Source organism: Manacus vitellinus, unplaced genomic scaffold (assembly GCF_001715985.3).
Source record: "Manacus vitellinus isolate BGI_N305 unplaced genomic scaffold, ASM171598v3 scaffold_25_pilon, whole genome shotgun sequence".
Classification (NCBI taxonomy): domain Eukaryota; kingdom Metazoa; phylum Chordata; class Aves; order Passeriformes; family Pipridae; genus Manacus; species Manacus vitellinus.
The window spans coordinates 796,224-811,207 of NW_021939882.1; positions in this window are offsets into that span (position 1 = coordinate 796,224).

Consider the following 14,984-nt stretch of genomic DNA (forward strand, 5'->3'; position numbering starts at 1 on the left):
CAGGGAAGTTGGGTGAGGTGAGGGGCTTGAACTGGCTTGGTCCCTGCCTTTCCTTGGTAGGATGGTAAGAATGAAGTGGTTTCTGTGATAGTTGCATCAAAACACTGATAAGGGAACCTGCCTGAGATGTAGTGATAAAGCTTTTTACTGGTAAGTTCTACATATACATAAAATTTGAGGGGTTTGATTCTACTGTACTTTCTTGGTAATTAGTACATCTGCACTTTAGTTTGGTATCTGATATGGATTCAGACACGAAATTCCATGCTAACTGCAACAAGGTTTTAGCAAAACATCATTTATTGCTGTGACCTCTGATAAAAGAGTGTTCTTAAATGAGAAGGGACGGGAAGGAGAAACACCAAGGCCTCTACTTGGTGCTGATTTCATGAGTAACATCTGGGGGCACTGTAAACTCACCACTTGTCTATGTGCTGATGTTACAAAAACTGGAGAAGGAGCAAGTAAGTGTGAAGGTGCAGTGAGGCTTCAGGGAAATCTGAGGAGAGCAGAACTGTGAGCTGTGCTCAGCAATGTGAGATTTAATTGAGAAAAACTTCCAAACCTGCTGTTGGGCTTGTTCATAAACGTTTTAAAGTATCCATTGAGAAAGTAGAAGTACTTCTGTCAAGTCAGCCTGATGTGGTTTTGGATGTGTGTGGTTTGTTTGCTTTTTTTTTCCTTTTTAAAACTCCTAGGCACTTATTAAGGAGGTAGTAAGGAAAGGCTCATGAATATACTTATAAAGTTCATTAGCCTCTTTTAAAATGTGGAAGATAAATGACAGTGTGATAGACAATGACTGGACAGCTGGGTGGGTACCTCTGGCTCTGGTCAGGTCTGTCCTGGGAATTGCTGTGGTTGAGGTGTTGGGGCTCGGGGGGTACCTGGGCACTGACAGTGTGTTCTGCCCAGTGCTCCAGCTGTGTTGCTGTACCTGGTATGGACTTGACACGACCAAGGCCAAATTGTGTGATTACCTGGGGCACAAACAGGAGCTGTGTCACAGCACTGCTGCTCCTGCTTGGGAAACCAGTCACTGGAGTGAAAGAACAATAGGAGTTGCTACTCTCTGCCAGTCCCTATGAAAATCTACTGTTGGGATGCTGGGAAGTTGTTTACAAACAGTATTATCCTTTAAATAGTAATAAGGTTACCCCTAATGTCCTCCATGGACCATAGAAGCAGTGTGACATTTCTCAGCATATGAGCTACAGTCCTCCTGCTAGAAAGGCCCCTAGTTCAGGCTCTTCAAAGAACAAGCCTTTTTGCTGAATGACATCTATCCACTGCTATATATCCAGTTGCACTTCAGCTGTGTAATTTAAAATAATTAAAAATTAAACAAAATAAGAGACTGTAATAGCAGAAATAATCACACAGGCTGCTGTTTGCTGGAGCCTTACCTAGGCAAAATTACTTGAAAGGAGGGGAAAGTTTCAGGAACTGACTTTTGAATACTTAGACTGAAGTAAGGAGCAAGATATCTTCTGGGAATAGTCAGCAAACTCAGAGCTCATTTTGTATTTGCTCTATAACATCAACACTGTCTTCGTGTTTCAAGGAAGTTGTATGCTGGTATGGAGGGCAGGCTGCCATTGAAGGGAACAAACCAAGGAGAGTGTAACTTTACCTTGGGCAAATTAAACGTTCACCTCAGAGTATTAGCTGAGGAAATTAATCTGAAAGTCTGTAATACACTTGAACTGAGCATCCTTGAAAATGAAGACAAAACGTGGGGCAGAGCATCTGAATAACTACTGCATTTGTGGGTGCTGCTTCTGTGTATCTCACAGTAGTGCAGCCATCAAGTTTTGTGTGGTAAAATGAACTTGTCAAAGATGAACCTAGATAGACTCCCTTTTTCTTTGCTCCAAAAATAATGAAGTGGAGGCTGAAACCGTATTTGTATTCGTATGATATCTTTATTTTAAATTAGCTCAGAGTTGGGACCTTTGTTAACACTGCATCAAGTCACCTGTGTCTCTAACACTATGGGAGGCCCAGCCACCTCTGGCCTGTACTAGTGCTATGCTTGTCTCCCTGTAAAAACTTCTTGCCAAGCCAGCCTGAGCTTCCAAGCTCTGTTGTCCTTGTCCTTTATTCTGTTCCCTGGTGCTACTGAGAAGTGATTGACCTCATCACATTGTAACTCCTTGTTACTGTCAGATCACCCTGCTAACTGACCTCTTGGGCAGGATGAACAAGCCCAGCTTCAGCCTTTCCTCATAAATCCTGTTCTCCAGCTTCCCCATTTCTGTTGCAGTGCAGAACTTAAAACCAGACTTGGTGTTCCAGGTACAGCTTCACCAGCACTGCTGAAAGGGAGATAACTTCCTTTGGTCATCTGGCCGCACTTCTGGTGGAGCCAAGGATGCAGTTTGCAGCCTCTGATGAGAGTGTGTTGTTGGCTCTGATGTTCATGCAAGTCTCAGGTCTGTGTTAGGCTGCTCATCAGAATTGCACTAAGGACCTGTAACACCTGTATTCCAGCTCTCAGTGCTTTTCTGTTTACACTGATGGGGACTCCTTTACTGCTAGGAAATTGTTCTGCTGCGTGGGTGACAACTTTCTTTCCTAATAGAAAAGTTACAAAACAGTTTTCTGGCTTCTGTTGTTAATCAAACTCTGATGCCAGCGAAGGGTGGAGTAAAGGCATTTGTATGTGCTGTTGAGGTAAACTCCAGCCGTGTGTGCAGCTAGTAAGTGAAATGTCTCTACAACTCTCCTATTGATTATCACCTTCAAAGCAAGACAAACATAGGTCCTTACTCTGTGCTGGCCATGTAAATTAAAACTTTATTTAAATGAAAACAGAGTGGACTGTGAGATGCTCTGGATTGGGCCAAGAAAGGATTGCTGTTCAAAACCAGCTCCTCTGGATGCCCCCGATTCTTTGCCTTCTTTTTTTCCCACTTGAGAGTCCCAATAGTGCATTAAGATGAACTCAGTGGTTAGTAAATTTTCCCCTGTGTAGTTTACAAGCTCAAGGTTATGGGCTAGAACAAGCGGTGTCATGCTATAAATCAGATGTAATGGAACAGCTTGAGAGAGTGCACAGGAGTCCTTCCCCTCACACAGTGTGTGTCCAAAAACTCTGAAGGTAGAGCTGGCACAAGCCCAGGAACCCCCACAAATGGCTGATTAAATAACTAATAATGAGCCTCGTGCTGCTGCCCTCTCTTCTGGAGTTTGAATTTCCTGAATCATTCACCTTGCTGTACTGAAAAACTCTTAAAAGAGCTGAAAATTGGAAAAAGCAGAAGTTTTCACCAGAAAGTGGGTGTAGCTGAACCCCAGTGTGGTGCAGAATGGAGGTGGGACATCTGCCTTGTGGTAATTCTTCCAGCAACTAAATACCTTTTGTCATAACTTGCATAACTTATCATAACTTGCATAGCTTTAGCTTTCAGCTATTCATTATTCTGATTCTCATCACAGGCTTAATAAGTCCTTTTCTATTTCTTTCAAGCCTGAAATGTGTCACTAGTTCAGTGAGGTCTAAAGACGAACCTGGCTGTACAAGTGGGGGAAGGCAGTGCTGACTTAGGAGGCAGGCTCTTCCCGGGGGTCTGGGCTTGGGGTTTTACTGGAGTTAGTACTGAGGCTGAAGGCTGCCTGGAGGGTTTATATTCTGTCAGCTCAGAGCACAGGCTGAAGCAACAATTTGTGCTGTGACAGAGGTGCCCAAGTTGGAGCCTGTAACATGGTTCTTGTGAGTAAAGACAAGCTGGAGATACTGAACCTTGAGCTGGAAAGGCTCAATCACCAGGGATGACTTCTAGAGACAAAGAGCTTCTAGTGGGGGACAGCATATCCATGCATATGCTCCAGCTGGGTTTTGTCTGCCCTGTCCATATGAATTGGGAAGCTACCCAGGATACCCGTTGGTAGCAACCTCTTAAAGGGTTCTGAGTTTCACCCTTAGTGTGCCCAGGGCCTTAGGTAAATGTAGAAATGGGGTTGCAGGCAGGTCAATGAGGGAAGACAAATGGCATCTTCTTGACCAAGGCATATCCAGAGAAATCTGAGTGTGAAACAACCAGAACCGAGGTGCCCTTAGGAGGGGGAGGTGGATTCCAAAGTCAGTGAAGGGAAGGGGTAAAATTATTTCAAACTTGGATTTACCTTGGGCTGACTGGAGCCAAAAATAAGGGTCAAAAGTCTCGTGCAGTTACACCTCTCTCACCTACAAAAGTCAGTGAAAATTTCTGAGATTAAGGCAATGCCAACTGAACTATTGGCTAAGTAGCCAGAAATGTCTGAGTTTGTCTCTAGTATGTCACACTTCAAAGCAGAGATTCCCAGCTGTTCTCATCAAGTCTGAGGTGTTTGAAGATACTCTTCATTTTTCTTTTGCTCTTATTATCTGTCTCTTTAGGGGGCCTGTGTTCACTGCTTTTGTGGGCATGGATGCTTGGAAAGGAATTATTGTTCATCTTCTCCATCTGTTCTGATGCTGGATATGCCTGTCTTTTTGAAGGCTTTCAGAGTCTGTGCTGGGAATGCATTTCTCTTCCCAGTGTTGAGAGATTTGTATTTTTAATGGGTATTTGTTTTATCTATCACATGCTAGATTTATTCACTTGATAATCTCTCAGCAACGCAGGCAATCTTCTCATGTCCTGATCTAGCATGCAGGGATTTTATTAATTTAACAGTTTGGCTTTGGGCTCAGATAGCCATTAGAGGCAAATCCTGCAGTGTGCTGAGTGTGCTCACCACCCCCAGAACTGAGAGCAGCAGTGACTTGCAGGGATCTGCAGCTGCCTTCAGGATTGTGCTCTTAGAAGCTTTCCTTGCACATGTAGTCTATGAATAAGTTACTGTGTAGTGTGTCTTTCCTTCCTAGACCATACCTTTCTTTAATATGATTTCTCAATGATAAGTGAGACTTCTTGATTGAATTTTTGCAATGACTGCCTGTGCTCAGTTAACCACTTTTGCATCTCTTAGGAGTTCTTTTTTTATGTCCGTCGTCTTTGATACAAGACAAAAGCATTCTTCCTTCTTCAAGGTGTGTTTTCTTAAAGTTAGTTGGAAAATGAGGGGGGGAAGCAAACAAAAATACTTTCATGAAATGACTTTTCTACTCCACTCCAGCATAGTCCTGGAGTAAACTCAGTATCATTGTGCCTGAATCTAAGATGTTAACATTTCTTTCTATCTACAGCAGGGAAAAACAACAGGTCTACACAGAAGCTTCAAACTTATTACTCACTTAAAAAAAAAAATAATTCAGATCCTTTATCAGTCAACGTCCTATCTTCATTTTTCAGAAACAGGTTTCAGATGTTACATTTGGTCCTGATAGTAATCACCTAAAATTCTAGGTTTCAGAAGGAGGCTAATAATAAATCTTTCTGATATGGCTCTGGGAAAGCAGGGGGATAGGGGTGATGACCCAGGGGTTCATCATATACTGACAAGGTGAAATGCAACAGCAGCCCCTGCAGCTGACAGTTCCTTGGCACAGCTGTGACTTTGGCAAGTCAACACACTCATGGCACTGATAGCGTAAACATTTTGTGGCAACTGTGCAAAGCAGGCAGCCAATTATTTTACTAATGATTGCTTCTCACTGCTCTCCTCCTCCTTCATCTGCCCTAGAGAGGAAAACTTTCTTCCCTGTACTCTGTCCTCCTGGATAATGGCAATAATGGTTTCTTTCTGTAAAAATGCTGTCTAACTCTGCAGTAGCCTGTGCTGTGTGGGACTTGGCTCAGTAATTATGGTCCTCTCCTAAGTTCCCTCATTTTCCAGATGTTATTTGTAGATCTGTCTGTTGCTGTGGTGGCTGTAAGCAGAGATAGTTGTGAGAGCCTGCATCCCCAGTGATTCTGCTGCAGTTCAACTGCTTCCCATTAACCAAAGTGCTAGAAGAGTTTATGCTTCCAGAGGTGTCTAAAATCCTCCTCATGAGATGCTCAGTGAGGGCTTTGCATATGTGGGTGGTGACCTGCTGCTGCTTCATTTGTACAGCTGATACTGGCTGACTCCAGTACTTTCAACTGAGGAACATAATGGTTTGTGTGCCCATTAAATTCTCAGAGTAGTCTGGCCCCTGGGGAAGATGAGGGCTGTAAGAGCATATATACACCAACACAAAGGAAGAAAATGTTTGGTACAACATGTGGGTATGTCAGGAACAGAGGGGTAGTTTTTCCTGCTTGCAGAGACATTCTTGATTCAGTGAGCTGAAGGTTAGTTGTGGCCTAAACAGGAGCAGCAAAGCAGGATTCCCAACTTAAAAAGCTCTGTTTGCTTTCAGAAGCCCAGGGTTCATCTCTGTTTAGTGAATCCTGTAGGTTAAATATGAGTTGTCCTAAGTTAACGCTGTTTCTGTATAGCAGATACCTACTGGAAATGATTCCCAGCTTCCTTATCAGTCATCTAGGACTGTCTTCTTAGCAGAATCTTGGATGGTTTCTGGGCATTATGACCATGGCATCATTCTGACCTTAATTCTGATAAATACTGTGATACAATACAAACTGAGCTCCATCCTGCTGGTACTACATTGCTACCAACCCCCGAGCTACCTGGATTAAAGGCAGGTGGAGTGTTCAGCAGTGAAAAGGAAATTCAGATACTGTCCTCCTCCATCAATTTTCGAAGGAGAGGGGTGCAGCTTCCTAATTGAAGACTATCCTCTCCCTCATCCCTGTTGTCAGCTATGGAATCCAATACAGCACTTTCATCTAGAGACAGTGATGAAGTGGTTATTAAATGCAATAGAAATCATTCAGGCCCCTTTTGATTAAAAGCTTCACTCTTATCTGTGGCTTTCTATGTTTTTAGGAAAGAGCTTGGCAGGGGCAGAACTAGGGAGAGAAATACTTCCCCATTTGGTTATTTTTGGGGGAGGGGGCTTTAAAGCACACAAAGGTAGGTGGTAGGTGTTTGCCTCTAAAGCAAAGGGTTGATATATTATGATGTAAATCTTAATCTTGAGAGTCTGGGGTCCCTGTCCTCCCCAGCCTGGGCACAGGGCATTTGAGCAGTGATCCAAGTGCATTAAACTGTGTGGAAATGTCATCTTTTGGGTACTTATCATGGAATAAAGCACCAAACATTTGAGAAATAACCATTACTTTGCATATAACACATGCCAGAAAAAGTGTGAAAAAATGTCAGAACCCTTCTATTAGCCAGCTCTTTTGAATAGAAACATAAAATATTAATTTAAATCAACTGAAAGGCATTAAAAACTTGATGTTCTCTTTGCCCCAGAAGTACTCTGCTGATAAGAAACAAATTAAAAATGCAGAGTTTTCAAATAGCAAAAATGCTGCATATTTTAAATGAAGTTGGTCTTTTTATGTGTAGTGTTTTGGACTAAAAAAATAATATTAAATGCACATAAAAATGATTACTGTAAATGGTGAAAACATCAAAGTTTGGCATCAAAGTTAAATGAAAGCGCTCGGAAGTCTGTTTATTTGATCTGTACATAAATAAGCTTAAAAACAAGCCAGGGTGCTTTTACACAGCCAGAACTGGGTAGCCAGTTCAACTTCCTCTGCATCCCAGAGATTCCCAAACTAGGTTAGATCCAAACATGGTCAGTATTTTTTGGGGTGATTTTTGTGTTTGCCCAGCATTCCTCTCTGCCAGTGCACCAGGGAAAATGAGTTGGGAGAAGACATGAGTTACAGGCTCTTATAAAATGCAAGAGTAAATGAGCTCCAGGACACTGAAATAAATACCTCTTTCCTCTTCTAGTTTTGGCGTGAGGACTATGAAAATGAAGGTAAATGATGAGTCCTTGACCTTGTTGAAGCCAAGGCTCATACAGATTAACCATATTCTCCCTGAGTTTATTTCACCACCCATTCCTGGCTTGGCAAGAAATGTGAATTAGGAATATGGGTCAGAGCTCTGTTTATTTATATCAACTGAAGATCTACTACAGACATGAGCCACACTAATGTTCAGTTTATTTCAGTTTGCTCCTAGAAAAAAACAAACAACAAACAAACTTGCGATGTGGGATCTGTAGGGAAAACAAATGGGATGAAAAAGACCCTACTGTGCTTTACAGGAATCTGCATGGTGCAGAGGAATGACTCTGAGCTCTGGGAGCTCTTTTGGTATAGTGCAAATGTAAGACCTTTATCTACAGAGTGCCAAGCTGCAGCTCGTTTACTGTGGGAGCTGGAAGTTGTAAGCAACTGGAAGCAAGACTTCAAAGAAAACCACCTAGGCTCCTGTGACTTCTGTTTAGCAGCCTGAACCTTTTGGGATCAACAGACTTTCAACACTAAAGGGGTGCGTGACAGTCAGTAAAACACACTCTCGAAACCTCTACAAGTTTACTCTGTTTCATTTGGCTTCTAATCACAGCCCCTCTGAGCACAGACCTTTCACCAGGACCCTAAGCTAGAGCTCCATGTGGCTCTGTGGTGCAAGGGAAGATGTTCTGCTTTGAAGAGCAGCTTGAAAGGCCACGTGTTGCCTGACACAGGAGAGCATGCTGCTCCTTCACCTGGCCTCTGTTTGTAGCCCTGGAGTTCAGTGTGCATCCTCTTCAGGAGGCACATCCAAGCCTGTGCCTTTGGAGATGGCAACTTCAACTCCTCTTCTGGGACTGCTGCATGAGGTCACTGCAGGGCAACCAGTAAGGCAAGTCTTAGTAGAGGACTTGCCCTTCAAAAATTCAGCTACAGCTTTAGGGTGTGTGTGCCTCTGACTTATAAAGCTGTTATTTTTCCTTGCTGAGAAAGTCAAAATTGTCCTCCCCCTGTGTTCTCTTCCATAAAACAGTTCCACAACACGTCCCCCAAAACAATTAATTATCTTGTTAAGGTGGGGTTTCTTTTTCTTCCTGGAAGCTTCCCCTGTCAAGTGCTGGAAGGAGAAATCTAAAGTCTCTGGATCACTTTCCATTTTCTTGCTGTGAGTGGGAGTGCAGAAAAGATGCTCTTAATGAAAATAGCTATTTTTTAAGGGAGAGAAATAAGAAACCTCCCCTGGAATGAAAACACAGCCTGCATCCTGCCAGAGGGGTGGCAGCTGAGATGGCAGGCTGCAATTTGGTCTGTTCTTTGGGCAACATGCTGCTTTTTATGCCGTGAGCCCAAATTTCACTGGAGCCCTGTGGGAGGGTGGCTGGGCTCAGGGGTGCGTGGTAAGGCTGTGGTCAACCCTCCTCTGGCAGCGTGATGCTGAGGTAGCTGGGCTTGCCTTCTCTGAGGATTTATCAGCTTTTCAACCTGCTTTCCTGGCTCTTGCAGATGTTTTTATTGTAGTTGCCACTTTACAGTGTCTGGTTTATTTTAGTTTTGTACAGTATTCTCCACTGCTTCCATTTAGTGCCAGGTTGAATTTCACAGGGACCTGCAGTGCATCCCCGAGGGAGGGCTGAGGGAAGGAGGCTGCAGAAGGGGACAGGGTTGGTGTGTTGCTGTGCTTACAGTAAGATCAGACTCTGAGCAGAGGTGCAGAGAGCAGGCTCTCAGTACATGCAAAGATGGTTTTCAGGTATGAAATTAGCTCAAAATTCTCATGGTTCTGCTTTGTGAACAAGAGGAAAAACTAGGAGGATTCAATGTTATCACCCACATCTCCCTTGCCTGGGAGAGCTTCGCTGCAAGTGCAATAAATCTGTTTTCCTATGAATGCAAGAGAGCTCTTGAAATAATCTCATTTCAATCCCTCCTGTTATTTTTAATGGATTCCAGGATGAGCAGGTTGCTATGTATAGCTTTTTTATATACAAATTCAGGTTTGAACCCTGCTGAATATTCAGTCCAATTAAAAGCAAAGTCTTTGCTAAAACAGAGGCAAGGGGAACAGTAGGGAAGGATTTCATGCAAATGAACAAAATAATGAAAACAGGAGGACTGAATGTTATTCATACATATTCTTACAGGTAATTATTGTGATTTCATCCCTAAAAAGTGCCTGATTTAAGAAGAAGTGATTGTATTCTAATAAGTACTTGTTTATTAAACTTGCAGTGACTGAAGTTGAATATGAATTATTAAAATGTCTGTGAGGTGCAGGGTTGTTTTTTTTTTTACCAGGTGTCTGTGAAAAATAAAAACAACAGGAGAACATGCAGCAGAAGAGGCAAAGTATAAGGCAAGAACTGGCCCAGGATCAATGGTCCCAGTCTTGCTGGCCACGAGACAGGATTCCCAAAGTCTGCCCACAAAGCCAGAGCTTTGAGCCCGTCACCTGCAGGACAGCCCCTACCCTGGGATGTGGGGAGGGGTCTGCACTGCCCAAGGATGTGGGAGGCATGTGTTTCCCTTGAGAAATAAGAGGAAATTCGGGAGAGAATGAGAATACCAAGAGTGCAAAAGTAACAGCAAGTGTGTTGCAGCACGTGACAAAGAGGAAAGAGGGAAAAGGGAATGGTCTGTGAGGACAGGTAGCATCTGTCTGTTTATAAAAAGCGTGGTGTACCCCGCAATTTCCAAGTACCAGAAAGGTTTCGACAGGGAAGTAATTACAGAGCAAGGGAAGCCTGGAGAACTCAATAGATTTAGCCTTGTAAGAGGTTAATGGCTTGGCCCTTAAAATGTACCAGAAAATGCAAGTAGGTTTATGTGATGGCTTTGACACATTCTGGCAATAACTGCAATGTGAAGATGTTCCCTCCATTTGCTCTAAGCCTTTGACTTTACTCTGTCACTGTGGGAAACTCATTGTACATAAAAGAGTGGATGTGAATTTCTGCTCCAAAATATTTGTGTTTAGCATAGTTTAACGCAGAAAGGAAGGTTATGCCTTTGCACTGGATATCTCCCAGACTTCCCAGCAGTGTCAGGACCTGTTGACCAAGTTTGACAGTTGAGGACAAGTGTGGAAGAGATTGAAGTTTATAAAAAATCAGTGATAGGTAGAGTGGAGATCCTATATGCACCTGAAAAAGAAAAGCTGTGGTGCCCTCCAGCAAAGAGGCCTCATCCTGGTCCTATTCCAGGAGAACTTCCACCTGCAGTTCCTAGAATGTGGAGTACATCACACACTTCACACAAGCCAGTAGAAAACCAAACTGAATTTTTTCTTTTTGTGCTAATGTGTCTGAGTTCTGGAGAGCTATGGAACCAAAATGTCCTGAACAGGTGATACTTCTCATCTTGAACAGCACCTGTGCAATTGCAGGCTTTAATTTCCCTTGATTCCTGGGAGTTTGCTGTGTGGTTGTACAGTTTTGTCTAAAAGAAAGTTCAAAGATTCTTCTTTAAGCCCAACAACTTGCTGGGTGACAGAACACAGGTGCAGCCATATCCATATTTTTGATTGCTGGTTATTCATGAGGTGCTGCAGGCATATCTGCCTTTGCAGCTGAGTTCCCTGCTGTGTAGTCCTGCTTCTGTCAGTCTCCCAGAAGAAAAACATGCTTTGGCCCACTGATGTTTGCACGTTGCTGTTTTCTTCACAGTTCTCATATTTTCAACATTTATAATTCAGATGTCTTCAGAAAGAAGTGACAATTTCTCTTCTACAAAATAAAGGGCATAATTACTTATCTTAATTATTCGTCCTCGCTTACTTACTTACCAGGTCGTATATTACTCCGAGGCTTTTAGTGCCTTGGGCCAAAAAGGGTCATTACAACACAGAGCCTAATGACCTGACCAAAAAAATATAAGTGAGGGAGAACAAGTCCTTCTCCACTCTGAGCTCTCTGAAGTCATTAATGGATGCCTTGGGAATTCTACAAAGCAACAGCTCGGAAAACAAACAGAATTGTTCAGTGTTGAGTATCGCTCTCGTGACATCAATGCTATTACAAAGATTTACAGCTGGAATAATTCAATCTGGGTTTTTCTCTTCCCCCCATTGACTCACATTTTGGAAGGCAATCAGACCCTGAGAGTTGGGTTTTGCATAATTGAAGCACCAGAACATATTAAGTGGAACGACTAATGGGGACGAAGCTTTTCCTTTCCTTCCAGACTGGGTTATCAATTATGAATTAGTGGCAATCTAAGATCAAAGGGGTTCCATTTTTGCAGCTGAATTTGAGGATTTTGGAACTGAACAGATGAAATACAACTAATGACTCATTTCAGGAAGGCTGAGACAGGAGATAACTGATGGGTGGAGTTAAGTGTTTGCTTTAATATGTTTCTGAACATGGACATACATTCTTAAACGTAAAACTGGATGCTGAGATCAAGTTACTCAAATAAAATGTTGCTGTTTGTCATGTGGGGCATCACAGATGGAAATGTGGTCTGTAGCATTTTTTCTTAATGCTGTATATGACCTAGTTATTGAGACATACTATAGAAATGTGTTAGGTTTACCATGTATTTGTTACACAGAAGGCTGATTTACATTAATACATGTTCCATTACTGCAGAGAAAATACATCTCTCCAGGAAGAACAGTTCAACACATGCTTAGAACAAAAAACATTATGAGGGTTTTAATTTAAAAGTGGCTACAGCCTAATGGAGGGGCATTCAAGAGAGCAGTCTGAGGCAGGACTTAGCTACACGCTCCCCAAAGTAGCAAATGAAGCAGTTTATAACTCAAGATAGTAGATGATGCCACAAAGATCTCAGGAGCCTTAGGGAACAAACAGCAATCTGCTGTGATTTCTGCAAGGAAAGTGCATGAAGGCTGGACAAAGACAGGGGCATCAGGTGCCTTTGGTTTCAAAGCCTTTTCTCCTTTGAAACACTCTGGTTCTAAGTAAGTGACCCAACCCAGGCCAGACCAGGTGAAGAGGGGTTTGTGATCAGGGGCTGAGAGCTGCTCCCCACAGCTGCCCATGGTTTGGGGTAACGGGTTCTGTGGGGGTGGGAGGCTGCTCAAGTGAGGCTGTGATTACTTGCTGGGGCTGGCAGGGAGGACACACCAGCCATGGAGCCTCCCTGCAGCCAGAGAAGAGGAATTTCTTAACCTGAAGGCTTCAAGGCAGCAGGAAGAATCTTCCCAAGGAGTTCTGGCTGCCCTGGCAAAAGTGAGTCACTGGTGTAATAACATTTCTGAATTTCTAAGGGAAAATGGGAGACTGGATCAGAGGAGAGGGCTTGGATGGGCTGCTGGGATCAGCCCTGGGGGCTTGAAGCCTTTGTGATTGCCCAGCATTTCTGTTTGTTTTATCACTATTACTGGCTATCTGCTCTCACTTCAAAAGCACAGCCTAAAAAGTCAATTATTTTGTATGCCTTTATGTGAAGTATTTCTTTTTGGCCTCAAAGTTATAATTTTTAATAGGATGTTAGATAAATTTCATGCTACATATTACTTATTTTGTTTGGATAATGCCTTCTAAATAGGATTTTAGATAAATTTAATTTTAATTGTTTCTTATTTTATTTGGATAATGCCTCATAGTAAGACTTTTGAAATTAATGTGAATCTATTACTAAATTATAATAAAGCAATTATGAAAATAATGAATTTATTATCACAACTGCTGTTGGAATAAGAAGGAAGGAGATTCTAATGACCTGATTCACCTTTGGTGATGTATCAGAGAGAAAATGAGGCTGGGAGTACTAAATGTTATATTCAAACAGATTAATATCTGGGGAGAAACTTCTAGAACTTTGCACTTATCTGAAATGGGAAATGAATATTTACTTTGGAATAAAAAAAATAATTCTAAATGCAGAGGCCAAACGGATAAAACCTGCTTCAGCTTTTGTTCAGCAATCATCTGGTTGGTTTCTTTTTCTTTTGTTTTGAGGACTTTGAACATTCTTTTTTGAGGTTCTCTAGTGAAAAATGCCTTTTCCCCCCCCATTTTGCTTTTCATTTAAGCAAGCTTCGACTTGAGGAAGGTGTGTTCCATTGCTCTCATTTGCACAAGGCATTATTGTTATCTGGCTGTAACACTGAGCACCTGGAGATGAGAATATCTCCCTCTACAAAACAGCAAGGAGCCTGTTTAAATCAGCGGTTTAAATGTTTCTTTTTCTTTCTCTGGGTCAGTGTCTGTATTTGTTCACCTTGTCCATGTTTCTGTAAGGGTTTCTCTACTTCCTGATACTATTTTTATTCAGATATAGGATAATTTATAAATCTTAGTGGGAGACAGTAGAAGGCATGGCCTATGCATGGTGTTTTAAAAATAAGCCTAAAACAATTATTATAGGAAAAACAGCCTTTGTTTAAAACTCTGGGCTAGATTTGATGACGACTCTCTTGTCAGACCACAGTGTAAAATTTCTTTCTCTAGAGGATCTTCCTTTGGCTGTAGAGCTATTGCTTAAGTTACTGCTCTGTCTGGAGAGGGGAACTGACTGGTGCACTGAAAAGGTGGACAGTGATAACTTTTTGTTACTGATTTGTCATCTGATGGTTTAAGTCTGCTCCAGGAATGGGCAACTGCCCTCTCACCTCTGGCGTGCGAGGGGTTCAGCCCTTGGGGTCTTGCTGTGGCTACAGGAGGGTGTGGGGACAGGGAGCCTCCAGCTCAGGAAATCTTGTTTGAGAAGTGGCAGAGATCTCTGGTACCTGCCTGGGTTTTCACAAACCTGCCTGGGCTCACTGCTGGGTGTCGTGGCCTGAGAGGGGAACATCTCACACCGTGCGAAGGGATCTGACTAACGCAGGCAAACGAGTTGTACAGCCCCTTTCAGGCACAACAGGAAAGCTGCTGGTTTCTTAACCCCTGACAGTACATGTAACCCTTAGTGATTCTGTAAAGGATTGTCTTCAGTGGTTTTTGGGCTTTGATCCTAGATGCAGGCTCCCTGCACAGAGGGAGTCCTGTGAACCTCTGTGCTGCTGTTGTTACCCAACCTGGGCTGGAGCTTGAGGGATGCTGTTCTTCATGAGGCCTGATCCAGGGGCTTCTGGAGGTGAAAACATGTCAGAGCAAACCACACGGAAAACTGTTCTGCTCAGAGGGCTGCAGGGTTGGGGGCTGGTCTGGGGAGTTAAACCCCATTTATTATCTCTGCATGGCTCTGCATCCTCTGGGCTCTTCCCTTGTGCTGCCAGACCATGCAGCAAATTTATTCCCTGGAATGTGCCAGCAATGGGAGCAAGAAGCTCCTCTCCCCTCT